This window comes from Cyanistes caeruleus, chromosome 23 (genome assembly GCF_971803275.1).
Source record: "Cyanistes caeruleus chromosome 23, bCyaCae1.hap1.1, whole genome shotgun sequence".
Lineage (NCBI taxonomy): Eukaryota > Metazoa > Chordata > Aves > Passeriformes > Paridae > Cyanistes > Cyanistes caeruleus.
This window is the reverse complement of record NC_141723.1, coordinates 5,099,824-5,116,754: the sequence shown is the minus strand read 5'-3', so window position 1 is coordinate 5,116,754 and position 16,931 is coordinate 5,099,824.

The following is a 16,931-nucleotide window of genomic DNA, read 5'->3' as shown; positions in this document are numbered from 1 at the left end:
TGTGGATCTCAGGGATAGCAGCAGAACAGACAGATGTTTTATTGGCAGGCTCGTGTGTACTGCAGAAATCTTTATCTTGCTAAGGGAGTGGAGCCCTTTTAGTGCCTTGATGGGGAGGGGGCAGGAATTTAACATGAACAAGGCAAACCCATTGCAGTCCTGCCAAAGCTGCTGTTTTGCCCTGAGTTTTTGAGCCAGAAATTTGGTACAGTGTGTAAGAGAAAAGTTCTGGGATGAGCCTTTTTCTAGAGCTGTCACCAGCAAGTGTTCTGTCACCAGTGTCACAGCACTGAGGACCTACAAAGCCCTCAATGTTCTCTGTTCCCCCTCTGGCATGTTTTCTTCTGCAGCCTTTGGTTCTTCCTTATCATAAATCCTGTAGGATTTAACTTCTAGCTACTGATCCTTTTGACAGTAATGGACCATTAACTAACTAGACATAAAATTGAAAGTGTAAATCCCTCTGCCTTGGGGAATTGGAAAGCAGGTTTAGGATGCAGGCCATGAAGTGCAGGAGTTCATTGTAATCACAAACTGATTAACTCTGCCTGCCCAGCACCCTGGTCTGTGCCAGCTGATGAACACGAGAGCAGGATCTGAGGCTGGTGCTACAAGACATTTGCAAGTGCCAGGGGAAAGCCTCTAGTCTTGGTGCTTGAGCTTCTTTATCCCATTGCCAGAGCCTTCTCTGTAAGACAGTGAGGGAATCTGGGATGCTGAGGAATTATCTCCAGACACTGATGCTGCTCTGATTGGAAGTTTGGTGTGTTTTCCTGTGTTGGGGTAAGTAGAGAAGGGAAAGCCAAAGGTGAAGGCGTTTCTGTCCCTGGGGAATGGCATCAGGGAGAAGGATGAGGTGATGGAACAGCTCTGCAGGTTGGTGTGTACCGAGTCCAGTTTCCAGCCCTTCCTGAGACCTCCAGTGACATCACAGGGCTCTGCTCTGAGTCTGTGGGAGTGAGTTTGCTTCTCTCTCTCTTCACTAGACCTTCAGATCAGTGCCCACTGATTAAAAAAGTTAATTACCTTCCTCTTGTAGAAATGACTCTGCTTTCAAGGTCTCCCAGGCCCTTAATTGAGCATCTTTCTTACACAGAACTTTTGATTGAATTGCAGTGAGTCACCATTAGAGCCAGGATGGCCAGGTCAGATGGGGATGTCTTCAGGGAGCCAGCTGGGCTCTGCATGTGGTGAATGGAGTGGTCCCAGGGATAAGTGACTGCATTAGAGAGAAGAGAGGGAATCGGGTTCAAAGACAGGGCTGAGTGGAGTCTGCATTTCTGTGACCTCTTGGGCTGTGAAGTGCCTGGTGGCCAGTGGTCCCTGCACGCCTGAGCCAGCCCCACCACCTGTGTGTGCTCCAGAATCTTCCTCCTTACCCTGGCTCCCATGGCCACGCTCCTGAGCTGAGTGCCTGTGCCATTCATCATTCCAGCAGCACAAGAGCAACTGGAAAAAGTGTCTGGAATTTATCACCGATGGCAGGAGCTTTTGTCTGTAATAAAAAACATTTTCTCCCTCCTCTCTTCTAGAGCTTTTCTCCTTCCCTTCTCTCATTATTATTATTATTAAGAAGCTTAATGCCATATGTCTTGCTGTTTCATAAATAACCCCTGTAATCAAACAGCACTGGGTAAATGGGCAGTCCAGCTTGTGCAATTTGTTTGACAAAATGAATCCAGAAGAATATGAGTCTGTGGAGGAAAGACAAATAGAGCAGCTTGGATGAATGTGTTAACCAAGAGAAAAAATGGCTTGGCAGAGCAGCTGATGCTATTTTTATCTATGCAAATGAAATTTGGGGCTAATTTATTAAAAATATAGTACAAAACTTGCCAGAATGGTCAGTGTCTCCTGGAATGGAGAGCAAGAAAGGTTCTCTGCCTCCTGAGGGCAGCTAAGGAGGGAGTGAGGTGCAGCCAGCCTGGAGTGCGCTTAAGCTGCCAGGAAGAGGGGTGGGCCTGGAGCATCACCCAGCTGGCAGGAAGGGAGGAGAAATTGCCCTGGGCTTCCATCCATCCATCCATCCATCCATCCATCCATCCATCCATCCATCCATCCATCCATCCATCCCAGAGAGATTCCAGAGCTACCTGAGGCTCAGGAGAGCCAGCTCTGGGCTGGGTGTGACCATGATAAATCCCAGATAGACAGGGTTAGATCTGTGCCTTCCTGAACAGCTGGGCTGCTGCTCACTGTATCCTGCTCAAGATATACACGAGTATCCAAGTGAACTGCCTTGGGCAGGAAAAGCTGAAGGAAGCCTTTAATAAGGCTGCAAGGCTGTCTCTGCAGTCTCTTCCATGGGAAATCCATCCCAGAAGACAGTGAGAGCCTGCCTCAGCCTGGGAGGTGCTGCAACCTAGAGGAGAAATCCCTTCATTCTGCAGCAGGGCCCTGCCTCTTCCTCACCATCGGGCGGCAATGCAGGCTCTGGTGCCTGGCCCGGCTGGGATGTGCAGATGAAGGGGAGCATTTTTCATTGATGAGAAATAGCTTGGCTACTGCTCCCTGGAACTCACCTTTTGTGCATCTGCCCTGTGGCCAAGGCAGCTGAAAAGCCGAAATTTTAATCAAAGCAAATGAATTTGTTTCTAGGGAAGTGGGGATTGTGTAGAGACGAATGTTTCCATGCCTCCTCACCTCCTTCCTTCCCTCAGAATACTTGAGATATCTTTGCTCTGACTTTGCAAGCACAGCATTGTTCTGTGTGCTCAAAGGGAAGCCTGTGGGATGATGTGCACACGGGGATGCAGGGGGAAAAAGCAGAGACTGGGCCTGAGCTGTGTGCTGGAGGTAGAGGCAGGCAAAGCTGCAGTGCAGGTGGCTCACGTGTTGGACTGCACATCCACAGCCAGGGATGCTGGCTCATTAGTCGAGGAAACACTTCTCTCCTGGCTGTTTCCCTCCCCCTCCTCCAAGTGGGAATGCAGGCCCCATCCCTTTTCCCCATTCCTGGTGTGTATGAGTATTCTTTTTTAAGTGGGAAGCTGAATATTTTAAACAAACACTGCTTAAAATCTATAATTTATGGGCAAGGCTTCAGAAGAGGAGATCAGTCATGTCTTGGTGCTGAGGGTGTCTCTCCATCTGCAGCAGCCCCCACTGCTCTGTTCCCAGTCAACTGGTGCAGCATAAGGGATTAGGCTTGGGCATGGTAGCACTGAGCAGCATCCAGAAAATTCCCAGCTCTGAATGAAAGAAAACGGGACTGCCTTCTCTTGCAGGCAGGATCAGCTCCAAGCCCTCCACCAGTGGGATAGCCCTCCTGCTAACCTGCCTGGAAGCAGCTGGCTGGGCCCCACTTTCTGTCCAGAGCTGGGCTACCTGACACAGCCCTTGGAATGGGGAGTTAGGAATCTGCAGCCCCCTTCAGCTCCCACCTCACCCCTTATGTAAAACCTGAGGGAGCCAGAGTACAGGTGAGGAGTCTAAGCTGGCAGAGGCTGAACTCCCAAAGCTGGCAGGGCAGACATGATGAGAAGCTGACTTGGGATCTGAACTTGACCTTACAGGCACTTCTGGTCAGTGGGAGACCACAGGTCATTGGGAGAAGACCCTGCCTCTGCTGTCCTTCTCCTCTCTGTGGCCCTGCATGTTCCCCAAGCTGAGCTGCATGTGGGAGGATTCCAGGCTTGTTCGTTAATGGGAGTGGAGAGACTTTTGCTTCGATTAATTAATTTGCTGCTCTTCCCCATTTTCAGGACCATCTTTTATTCATGGCCAAGTAGCTCAGACACCGCTGCTTGCTGCCTGTTCAGGATGCTGGCATTAATATTTCATTCCAGAGCCTGCTCGTGCTGAACAGAGCTCATGTCCCGCGTTCTGCCGCTTCCCGATGATCTCCTGCCCTGGCCCAGCTCACATTCCCCCCCTCCAGCCCCAGGCTGGGTCTCCCTGTCTCTTCACCAGTCACACGGCTTCTCCTAGGATCATATTCCCTGGGAATTAAATGTGGCACACTTGGAGCTGGGGCTTGGAGCTCACTGCCTTTGTCTCCTGTGGCTCTGGGCAATCAGCCCTGCACAGAGGGTGTCATGCTCACTGTGGGAATAATGAGTTCTGCGAGTGACTTGTGATATCAAGCTGCAGGGAGAGGGGAGTGACTCTCACCCTGCTGTCCCCTCCCAGGAAAGCAGGATATATATTTCAGTTGCCAGAGGAGCAGTGTGCTGCTGTGCCTGCAACCTGGGAGAAAAGAAGGCTGCTGAAGGGGAGAACCCCAGCTGTACCTTTCAGGGCAGCAGCAGAAATGAGGAAATGACACTCTCCTGCTCCTTCACCTCTCTCCTGGCTCCTGTGCATGCACTCTCCAGCATTCCTCCATTCTGCAGAGCTCCAAGGCCAGGAGCAGCCTTTGCTTGCAGCTCTGCAGCCCCAGCAAGGCACTGTGTCTGAACGAGGGCAGGCCACAGTGCAGCTGTTTGGAGTGGCACTTCATTTACTGAATGGCAGCTCCGTAATCCTCTTCAAATAAAAAGACTGTGGAGTCTCTGTACTGGGAGCTGATGGAAGGCTTTACTCTCAGGCAGGTGGCACAGAGGGAGTATCTCTTTGCTGCATGTAGGAGTTCCTGTGTTTTGCTTGGGCTTTGTTATTTGATTATTTGTTCTCTCATTTGTCACTAGGGCTAGTGGATGTGATTCGTTCTCCCTGATTAAGGCACTTGTTTTGGCAGGGAAATGTTTCCCTGGGATGGGATGAGAGGCCTTGCAAGGCACAATCTGTGCCCTTCGCTCTTCATCCCAGAGATGCCAGAGCCAATTCCTGGTACATCTTCCACCTCTTCCAGAGCAAAACAGCACAGCAGCTCCTGAAATGTCTGCCCCCAGCCCTCTGGCTCAGAGGCTGCAGAGCCACCAAACCAAAGCATCACCTTAAAAGAGGTCTCCAGACTGGATTGAGAAAAATGTGGAGTTGGGAGGAAAGGGTGGAATTGTGTTGGACAACATGTGCACATGCCTGTGCATCCAGACATGTAGCAGGGACATGTTCAATTAAGGGAATGTGACTGCAGGTTGCAGGATGTGGAGGCTGCAAGTGGCAGAATCTCCACAGCCTCATTAAACTCTCATGTCCAAATTAAATGTCAGATTTGCATATTGGTTCTGTGGTTTCAGGCCTGTTATGCAGCAGCAGGGGGGAAGCTGATCATGGGTGGGGGTGCTGTGGGTATCCAGGTGGGAACCTTACTCCTGAGAGCCCTGCAAAGCCAAGGATGTGAAATTTTAGGGGGAACTAGGGATTAAACTTGATTTTACAAGAGTCAGGGCTGAGTGCCTCAATTCCTGCAGGCAGAACAGAGAAATGCAGGTGGTGGGCAGTGTTGTGTTGTCCAGATTCCAAAGCAGCTTCTGTGGGTTTTTCACTTCCCCCATTCTTTCAGGTGACAGAGGAAGGGCACAGCACTGCCTGGACTCTGGTTGTAGTGCTTCACCTCTGGGAAGCCCTTTACAATTTTCCCCAGGCCGGATTCCAGTCAGATCATGTTCTAATCCAGGTTTAATTACCTGTGAGGACAGACAAGCCTCTTTCTTGCCTCTTGGGAAGCCAAGCCAGCAGGATAGCATTGGGAGTTGGGACAAAGCCAAATTGCAGCCCAGGTTGGTGAGACCCTGATGTGCACAGGAATTTTCATCGTGGCTGGAGACAGCTAAACATGTCCAGGTACTGAACTAAGCAGCACTGAGAATCAGTGGTCCAGCACCTGGGAGAAGCACATCACTCCCTGTGGGTAGTGGCAGGTTTCCCTGGCCTGGAAGTAGGAAAAGATTCCTGGTCACCTGGGTACACTGCTGTGTTCTGCCCCAGTGCTCCTGCTGGGATCTGAAGGAGCCACGCAGCCCATCTGCTTCAGTCCCTGGAAAGAGATGGGAAGTGAGGAGGAAGAATGGGGTCTGTGTTGCTCAATGGAAGTTGCCCTGCACAGCTGTGAAGCGTGTCACATCCCTGATGGGCCAGATGCTGAAAGATGCTGCACATCCTTAGAAGGTCAAACTCAGAAGGCAGAAAACCCTCCTGGCTAATTCTGAGACACAGCAGTGACAGGGCCTGCATGACAGGAGACACCCAGGAGGCAGAGCAGCTCTGAGTCAGCCATCTCCAGAGAAAGATTTGTCAATGGCTGGGCCAGTTTTCACCAGCTCCACAGCTGGTGGCAGTTTCTGCACTCCATTCGACAAGCATCTTGTCTGGCTGACATGCTGCTCCCTGGAGGGGAGCCAGGGGATGGGACCCCTCCTTTCTCACTGGGGGTCGGTGCCTGTGGACTTTATCCAAGCATTTTTTGCACTGCAGTACTATTTCCTCAGGAGGAAAAGGGCCCCAGCATCAGGGAAGAGCCTGCAGGCCTGGGCTGGGGAAGTGGAGGGTCTGAAGCATCTTCTCTGGCCACCTTCCCAAGCGCTGCCTGCCTGTGAGCCCTGGCTCTGAGTGTAGCCCACAGCTCACCACCTTAGGGCAGGCTCTGGGCAGGTAAGGACAGAGTAATTCCAGGGGAGTTGCTCTAGATTTACATGATTGTAAAGAGAAAGGATGCAGCCTTAATTAAACTTCTGAGTCCTAGGAGGGGCTGGAATAAAACTCTGAGATCTGCCACAGACTGCCTGTATGTCAGTTGTATAATTCCTCCTGGTCCCAATTCTCCTATCCATAAAAGCTGGAGTACCTCGTGCCTTGGTTATGAGGGATGCAAACCTTGCAGGGCTGAGACTGCTCCTGCCAACCACCACAGCATCCAGGAGAGTAGTGCAGCTCCATGTGCTGCTCTGCTGACTGCTTCATCCCTGATCCTGGGTGGGCAGAACTGCCCATGGAGCAAAGCCCACATTTCCCTTCCAAGTCCCCAGCTGTGAGACAGCATCCAGCTCCCTCAGCCTGCAGTGGTGGCAATCCCAACAGCCTCTGTGCTCTCCAGGCATCCCTTGGTGCATTCTCTTCCAACGCCAGATGCCAATGTGCTCGCTGCGTGGTGGATGAGAGCATCCCTCATGGCACAATGGAAGGAGTGAGCCTGAGGCTCCTGCAGGCAGGAGAGCAAGCCATGAAGGATGGCTGAGGACATGGGGCTCCAAACAGGAGCTGTGCCCAGTTTTACTGTGCCTGGCCTTTTGTGTTTGCCTCTGTTCATGCTGGGAAGGAAACTGCTGTCTCTGTATCCATCTTTCTGTCAGAAAATCCTTAGGCACTGAATAGATTTACTCTCCAATCTGTGGGCTGGTTAGCAGCAGGCCTGTCTAGTGGGAGGAGGTGAATGACTCTGGAGAGCTATATTGGCAGGACAGTACTCTGGAGAGGAGGCTGGCTTGCTTGTTATCGATGGGATCCTTCACCAGCAGAGACAGCCTTGGGGATAAGGAGTTGAGCAGTGGTGGATAGTCCAAGATTCCAAAGCTGGCTACAGGCTTGACCTTCCTTCCTGTACCTGTGGGCAAATCCCTAGTATCCTCTTTATTTCTGTAAGAGTTGCCTGTCTGTAACACACAGTGAAGTGTCACTTTCTCCATGGATGGCAATGGCAGGAGTCTCCTCTTCCCTTGTGTTTCAGGCCCAGAGCTATTTGGCTACCTACAAATAAACAGCCAGGTAGGTTGTGAAAAGGACACCTCCACAGACTGCTTGCTCAGCCTGTGCTTTCTGTCACTGCAATGATGGTGCAGACAATTCCTCAGCTCCCCATGGCTGGATTCCCCAGGGGCTGTTGTTAATGCTGCTTTCCCAGCTCTTCCACTGAGCTGTCTCTGCCTGCTGCACTCATATAATCAGGAGTTGTAAAACCACTGACAACTCCAGAGACCAGAATGGAGATTACATGCAACATTAAAATTAAAAATGGGCCAGAGTCACCAAGTTGTCTTCATTAGGCAGCTCTGTTTTATTTGTAGCTTTTACTGCCAAATAAATAATCTTTCAGGTGAGATAGTTAAGCTGCCCTCAGGAGCAAGACAAGATGGGTGAGGAGAGGCAGTTCAGCACAGCCTCTGGGATTCCTGCCACAAATCAGCCAGTCTGGCAGAATTGGTGTCACATCAGGATGAAAACCCTAAAATCCCACCAACACTCAATACAGAACGACACAGAACAGTCCCCTCCCCTGAGCCAGTGCAGAGCTGGCTTCAGCACTGAGAATTCAGCCGTTCAAGGCTCTGCCTCCCTCACAGCCGCTCTCTGTCATCTGCATTCATTCAGTTCCTCAGGTTTTTTTCCTCTCCTTTTCTGCCAGGCTTCTGGCTTTAGGAATGCTCCTGGGGAAAGCATTAAGGAGAGGCAGCACTGTGGATAAAGAGCAGTTTCAGAAGTCAGAGCATGTTTGCCCCAGAATATTCCAGGACTTTCTATGGAGAAAGTGCACTGGTTGTACATTCATCAGGTGTCAGTGCTTGTGGATTGTGTTCCATGTGGCCACGAGTGCTGATAGAAACTGCAGTGCATGAATGGCTTGGTTTGACTCTGTATCAGAACCAGATGAAGTCTTGTCTTTGCTTCGTTTCCTCTTTGCACTTTTAGATCCTTTCAAACCACAGGCTTGAAGGACATGACAGTTGTTCTCCTGGGGACCAAAAACTCTCTTGCAAACCAGTGAAAATCATAGCAGTGATGGTGCTGACACTGCAGACAGAGGAGAGGCAGGGGAAAGGTGCTAAAATTCTCTCTCGCTTCCTTCATGATCTGGGCTAGGGTCCTGCCTCCCTGATTGCTCCTTAACTCCTGGTCCAGAATCATGGCAAACACAGGAATCCAGCCCTCCCACTCCTGCCTGTGTCACAAAAGCTCCTCAGCACTAACGAGGGAAGATGAGTCACACTAGGTAAGGTCAGGTATTCTCTGATTATCTGCTTCCTCATCAGGAAACTCCTTTAATGAAACTGAAATTATTTGCAGGAAATGCTTCCATAAATAAGTCAATTTTTACAAGAAACATGATAGCAAACATATCTGTAGGAAAGAATGAAAGATACTGGTGAATCATCCCATTTCAACACGTCTAAAATGAAAAAAAAAAGCCACTTTACATTTTGCTCTGAAAAGAAAGTTAACTGATACTGCAAAAAAAAAAAAAAGAAAAAGAAAAATCACAAAGACTGACCTTGTGTGGATGCAGATAGTGAAGGAGCTCTTGTCCTCCTGCTCAAGGAGTCCAGACCGAGCTCAGCTGAATGAACTTCATCCTTTTAATACAAAAAAGGTCTTTTCCCAACCACCCTTTGACTTTTAAATATCCTTTGCTGCAAAGTCAGAGCTGTAAGCAGGCACCTGCACAGTTTGAAATTGCACCTGTACAGGGTGAAAAATAAACAGTGTGTGAAGTTGTGAGATGCTTGGTCATCCATCTCCAGCAGTTTGGGGACATTTCCCTTGGTGTGTGACATGGTTCTGCTCACCTGGTTGCCTTTGGGTAAGGGAGACTGTCAGAGGGTTGTCATGGACCATCAGGAAGAATTCGGGAAGCACTCAGGAAGAATTTCTTCATGGAAGTGGTTGTCAGGCATTGGAAGGGGCTGCCCAGGGAGGTTTGGAGTCTCCATCCCTGGAGGTGTCCAAGGAACAACCGCATGTGGCACTCAGTGATCTGTCACAGGTTGGACTCGGATGATCTTGGAGGCCTTTTCCAACCTTAATGAATCTGTGATTCTGTGGCCAGATCTGGATGCTGACTGACACTGGTGCAGATGTGCTTCCTGGCCCCAGTTTTGTCTCTGTGCTTCTCCTCTCGCTGTCTGGGGAAAAAAAAAAATCAAAACCATGAGAAAAGAGCAAAGCAGCTCCCAGCTCCATTCCCTAAGGATGTGTGAAGCTGGTGAGGAGGTCCTGCACAATAGTAAGAGAGGTTATCCAAGCCTTGGAGATGGGTATGGTTTCACTGGCACAGATGTTAGACCATAATAAATCCTCCCTGCTGGGCTCCTGTCCATCACATGTGACAGAGGGTAGGACAGAGCCCACAGCCACGCTGGCAGTGCCCGAGTGTCCCCTCCCTGCTGCAAACTGAGCACAAAGGGAACTCCCCATCCCTCAGCAGGAGCAGTGGCTGAGAGCTCTGCTGCTCTCCGGGGAGGCAGCAGGAGAGCGTTCCTGCTGCGGGCCTCTGTGTGTCTGTGTGTATTTTTTCCCTGGCAAAATCAAATCAAATCTTTCTTGGCTCATCTGCCAGGGCGGGAGGGAGCTCCCTCCTGCCTGTGCCATGAAAGAATTGTCACCCTGTGACTCCGGAGGGGCACAGCACGAATGGCTGTGCTTGTCCCCAGCTGTGCTTTGAAGGAGGTGGTTCTCATTCGTGTAACGTCCTATTGTGAGGGGATTTAATTAGCTGTGGTTTGTTCGCTCAGCAGACACAAATGAGGTTTTAATTTTTTGTGTAGAGGCGCGAGGTGGTTTTTGTTCATCGCATCGGGAGCTCTTGCAGGCCTCCCACGTCAGAAGCTGCCTCCAAGAGGATGGAGAGGGCCAGACAAAATGGGGATGATATTCCAGAAGTGGCAGGATAGGCTGCAGCTTCAATATGAGCTGGTTTTTTTTGTCACAAACACATGGCACTACAGTGTGCCCTTCCTCTGCACTTGCAGTGTTCCTGTCTCTAGCAGAAAGCCCCAAATCCCAACAAAAGGAGAGTGTGTAGATGCTGAGAGGGCTGGGGAGCAAACCTAAACCTCTCTAATTCTTTCCAGAGTCTCATTTCCTTCTGCTTCACATCGTCTCTCTCCTCTCTTTCAGCACCCAGAAGCACAATGGCATTTACTTTCTAACTTAATGTCAATATTTGCTTTGCTTTGGAACTGTCTGTTTAATAATAATAATTCCTGAGCACAGAAGAGAGGTGAGGCCTCTGTAAGTTCAGACTGGGAAGAGTGGTCCCAACACTCACATTTTCTCTACTTTCTTCTGGGGTCAGAGCAGCAAAGGGAACATTCCCAGACTTCAGGATCCTCACCCACAGACAGCTGATCTCGCTGGAATGCCAATGCATCAGGTTCTTACTCCTGTATGTTTTCCTTCTCTCCCTTCCTTCTGTGATGAATGCTGTCTCTGAGACAGGCAGCTGCAGAGGGAGATGCAATTTTTCTTAGCTTGCCAGCCATCAATCTCCTGAACAATACCCTGCTAATGAAATGGCAATGTTATCACACGCCTGTCACCAGCAGTAAATGGGGCGGCCGTTCCAAACTCAGACCAGACAGAGGAAAAGCAAGGAGAGTTCTGGAGTTTGTCTTCAGGGTGTGATTCTTCCTGAAGGCTTTTGACAAACTCTGGGAATTCTTCAGTGCAGAACTGAGAGCCCCCAAGTGAGGTTTGCTGGCCACCTCGTCACAGTTTGCAAGGACAGAAGTGTCCACATGTGGTCAGCCACTGTCCTGTAGGACCACGCTGAATTTTCATCTGAATTCACTGTGTGGGCACCTGTGGTCATCCAAGGAGCCGCTTCCTCTTGTCTCCTTTGGGAACTGACATCACCAAGTGGGCAAGAAAGCCCTTGATGCTTCTTCCTTTGAAAATCAAGTGGTTTTTAAGTAGATAGACTCTTCTCTGACCTGTTGCTATTCCACCTCTTGCTTTTTCCCACTTGGAGTTCTTCAGAGCTCATTGAGTGGCATTTTGTTCCTGAGGCCCCTTCTGTCCATGATTTCAGTGAATCCCAAGGCACAAAGCACAATGACAAATACTTTCTGCTTTGCATGGCTTGTTTTTGTGCTGAGAGATTCACTGCAGCCTGGTGAGGTGATGGGGACACGCCTGGAACTTGCAGGAGGCGTTGATCAAAGCAGAGGTGTTACCTGGGCCAAGTGTCATGGGGCAGTCTCTCCTTGAATGATGAAGAACTTCCACTTAAAATAAAACTCTTGGATGTGTGAACAGATGGTAGCAGCTACTTGGAGGGAATGAGAGATGAGGGGAAGTTAGCAGAGGGACAATCTTTCTAAAACTTGGGGCTGCCTCCAGACAGGAAAGGTGAGCCACCCTGTAGGTCTCACCCTGCTTTGGATTATGCTGAGAAAACACCTGTGGTTTCTGTGCAGAATCAGCAGGAGAAAGCCCAGCTCCTTCCCCAGGTTTCCCACAGCCAAATGAGGCACTGAGGGGCTGAGCAAAGCCTGAGCTCTCCTTTTGCTGAGGCTGATCCCTGCTCAGCATCCTGCAGCAGCATCCTCCTGCTGCCTGGATTAACACTGGGGAAGTGGATGACACCTCCAAATTGTGAGAAGTGCCAGAAATAAGGTGTTTGGAGCACCTCCTTCTGTGTCTGGCAGGTACAAGCGAAGCTAAGGGTGCCAGGGGGTGCAGAAGTTAAAAAACTTGTGCAAATCTCCTCAGTGCATCCAAGGTCACTGAGGTTCCCAGAATTTCTCTGACAGGTGGATGCAGGCTGATTGCTTCATCCTTTAGAAATCATGGTTTACATGACTGCTCCCATTCTAGGTCCTGACTGGAAAAATTGTTCTTTTTTAGTAATAATTGTCACTGAACACTGAGAAACAACCATGAGAAATGACCAGAATATAACCTTTTGAGAGTGCTGTAAAATTTTTGTTGTTTATTTACTTTAGGAAAAAAAAAAAAAAGAAAAATCAAAGAGAAGAGTAAGAAATCTAAGGCTATGCTGTGAGAGAAAAACGCAATTTACTTTTTAAAGCTCTTTCTGATTTTAAAGTGATATACGGAAAAATATAAATGGTTCTAGAAAACTTCACCAAATAATAGAGAGAAGAGAAAATAACTATAGTGAAGGGCAGTATATTGAGGGTCATATCTGCCTCCATCTCCTGTAAAACAATATTTGCTGCAACAAAAGCAGGGGTATTTTAGTTATTTATTGTCATGTCAGCTACAAAATATTAAGGAAGTAAAAAAATTTTAATTTATCCTGGATGAAGTCTGGTGGCTGAGAGGCTGCCCAGGAGTATCAGACTTGAATGCACAAACAAGGAGGGATGAGGAGAACAGGAAAAGCCTCTGAATAGGGAAGTGGCACTGGTCCCTTTCCTTGAGTTGAAGCCGGTGCAGGGAGCGCAAGGGAAAAAGGTGAAATGTCAGACAGCACCTGCTGGGAGAGGGCTGGGCTCCCTCAGACCCCATCACACCACAGGCAGACCATAATAAGCAAGATTTAAGTGTCAGAAATTCACCACCTTTTTGAAATAGAGTGGTGTCAGCTCCTCCTCAGCCCAGTCTGTGCACTGAGGGTTCAGAGCCTTTTACAATCCAGCCCACGAATAATCTTGTCCCTTTCATGTCTCCTCTTCACACAGCTGGTATTTGTCATTAGCACATTTTATTAGTCTTTGTTCCCCACCCCCAGTGAAAAAAAATCTTAATAAAATGCCAGAACACATACTGAGCAGAAGAACAAATTGTTAATGCAGTCATTAAACAAATACACCTTTCCTCCAGTCTTTGGATGGAAATTAATTTCCCTCCTGGAACTGAAACCTGGATGTGTGCTTTGACTGACAGCTGGGTGTTGTGTCTGGAGCCTTTTTTAGAGGCTGAAATTAGAAGTGGCCCCTTTTTCAGTCATGAAGAAGGTAATGGCAGGACTCTGAAAGACCCTGAGAAGGGATGAGACCACAAATCATGGGAGCTGGGTTCACTGTCAAAGGGCAGGAGCAAGAGCTTGCTAAGCCCCACAAGCAACCTGTAAGATTTCTCCTTGGCTGGAGGCAAAATCCTGGGTTAGCTGAGTCTTCTGTCATAATTAACATCAGTTTCCTCTTCCTGCCTCCCATTGCCCATGGGAGGGCAGGATTTATCCTGGAGATTGAACACCTTTAGTCCCAGCCAGGTGCATCACCCCATGAGAAAACACGAGAGCCCCACAGGGCCAGATGTGCCTGCTGCCACCAGCTCTGAGGCTTGGGGACGCTTGCAGGACACGTAATTGCTCTGTCCCATGACCTGGGTTCATTACTAGTCCAGGAGCATGAGATAATGAACCTTTTAGCTGGGAGTAAAGAGGGAGAAAGAAAGAGAAAGAATGAGCTGGGCAAGAGAGAATGACTGAGGATTCAGTTAGTTAATAAAGGGATTGCAGAAAGCAAGGTGAAGAGACAGTGGTAATTTTATGCACTGCCAGTCAGGCCCATTTGTCCTGGGAGCAGCTCCAATTTCTCTCTGAGCTGTTCTTTTTTCTTTAGAAATGGAGCTGTGAAAGAGGAAGAAAAAAACCCTCCCTGATTAAAATCAGCACCCAAAGTGACAAGGAAAAAAGCCATTTTAATCTCCACATCCATAGATGGATCTTCTCCCAAATAAGTGAAACAAAAGGGAATTCAGAATATTGGCCAGTCTTACACAACACAGGCTGAAATCATCCAGATTCTGATGGCAGTCTTGTCATATCCCAGCCCTAACCACAAAACAAAGCCAAATTTCATCTTTACAACTATTAATTCCCACTCATACATGAATTTCTCTGCTCCGCCCTCATCCACTCCCCATTCATTCATGACCATTTAAGATTAAACCTCCCTTAAACCCCTAATTAGCACTGCAATTTTGATGTTTTAGCTCTACAACTGGTTCAAAACTTCCTCTTGTTATTAAATATTCCTACTCCTGCATCATAATTCCTAATCCCTGAGCTGAGGCCAAAGAAAGAAAGAACTGGTATCCATTGCTTTTAAACTCTGCTTTTATCAGATACTTAAGCATCAAGGGACAGTGATATGTACTTGTCCCATAGAACTTTAATTTCTGATTGAGGAGAAAAGAGTCATTTGGGGAAGCCAGCAGGGAAGGGCATTCCTGTGTTTAAAAACAGACATGGATTATCCCTTGCAGTCAATGGGAACTTGTCAAAAGGTTGGTTTTACTTTAACAGCACAAGATGGGGATATAAATAGGAAAGTGTGAGGGTTAAATTCTGCCTGAGTTGTCCTTGGATGGGACAGTTTTGCATCAGGTCTCTGGGCAGGTGGATGTGTTCACCTATAAATTCCACTTCCCTGCAAGCTGGCCCAAGTGTCAGGGCTCCTGAGCTGTTTGTACACATCCAGATCAGGCTTTTGATCTCAGCAGAAATGCCCTGACCAGCCATGGCTGTGCTTGGGGCAAGGATGAGTGGCATTGTGCGCAAAAATCACAATTTGTGTCTGCATGCAGGTGCAAGCTGCTAACACAGGAGTATTTCTGCTGCAGGAGTCCACTGCCTTGTTTTATCTGCCCTGTCCATCCCCAGCTTGGCCACTGGTCAGTGTGGATGGCAGCTGAGGCAGGAAATGAGAACACTCAGGGCTCTTAGAGAAGCTTTCAGGGCTTGTCTCCAAGGGAACAAACAGAAAGGTCCAGGGGCAGAGCCAGGGCAGTTCTTAAAGAGGATTTAATCTGATGTGGGCTGTCCCTAAGCACAGGGTCTTGCACAAAAGGCTGAGAGTGTTCATGAGTCTGTTTAACCTCTCTTAACTTGTCTGCCTTTCCCCCTTTCACTGGATGAGCACAACTGCCTTGTTCTGGTCCTGATGACTCGAGTGCAAAAAGGAGGGTGGGATTTTTCCTCAAGAGAGGCATCAGCAGTGTGTGCCCCTTCCTCAGGGGCACAGAGGATATAAACCGCTCATCAGCAAGCCAAAGGCTTTTATGTTTGTATCAATATACTTGGAGGTGAGCTGTGTGGGCCTGGGAATTGCAGGCAAGCAGGATTTTGTCAGCCAGGAGGATGTTAATGTGAGGAGCAGCAAAATCAGGGGGTTTGTGTGATGTGGTTCAAGTTCCAGGGGACTTTGAGTCCCCTCTTTTATCATCAGTGGTGTCCTCGAGTGGAGGCTGTAGCTCAGCTCAGTTCAGTCCTGGCACTGAGGCCCTGTGATTGCATTACAGGGAATTATCAGGTGGCTGCACCTGGCTTAGAGAGCTCCGAGAAGGCACAAGGGTGCAAAAGGGAAGGCAAAGCACCGGTGGTTTATGAAATTAAAAAGTTCACGAGTGCCAAATCCACATGCTAGAGTGGAACTGAGAAATGGAAAAGGTCTCAACAACACCTTATCAGGGGGTAGGACAAGGAAATTGGCATTGAAAGCAGTGTAGTGCCTGATTTGCTATCTCTCCTCTGCACCTTGGCGGCAGGTTCTGCCTTTAGGGGCTTGTTAGGGAACTTGGGGAGGAATATTTTGTGTGTATTCAGTGGGTTCTGCTTGCAGAGGCCTTAGTATGCATGAGGTGGAAAACCTGTCTGGAGAGATGGGATCCAGTGTCCCTTGTACCCTACAACAAACACAAACACAGGAGAGAAAAGGACAAAAGCTGTAACATGGACTTCACACAGCCTTTTTGGAGATGGAGGATAAATTCTCCCCTGCACTTCCCCCTGAGCCTGTGTGCCTGTAAACACAACTGGCATTTGCATTGGAAATGTTATTGAGGGGAACAATTCCTGTTTGAAGGAACCTTGGCAGCACCTGGCTGCTGCCTCCATGGGAGAGAGGCTGTGCAGGGGGGTCAGGGCAGGGTTTTCTTGTGTGCAGTGTGTGGAGAAGGGAAAGAGAGGCCAGTATCCCTCTGGAATCAAGACCCTGCTCCTCCTGAGAGAAGGGGAAACAGTGCTTGGCCAGACCTGAGAAGGAAGCTGGCAGAATACAGCAGATCCAAATGCCTGTGGTAGGTACCAGCTCATGAGGAGACTTGCTGGGCCAGAGCTCAGATGCTGTTAATGCAGGAAAATCTGAGGAGGTCAAAATCCTTAAATGATGCTGCCAGAGAAACTGAGATTTCACTTTCTGTACTATAAATACAGCTCAGTTTCCTTCTTTTACCTCAAAACTGTGCTGCCAATTGGGTCAGGGGAGCAGATCAGGTTCTCCTTTGCTTTCCTCTATCTTCACTCTTTCCTCAAAGGAAAAACCTGGAAAACCTTGATATTGCTGCGTTGTCAGACTCTGGTTGCAAGCACAACGTGGGTCTGCTCTTGTAGCTGCTGGTGCAGCTTGGAGATGCTCAGCAATAAT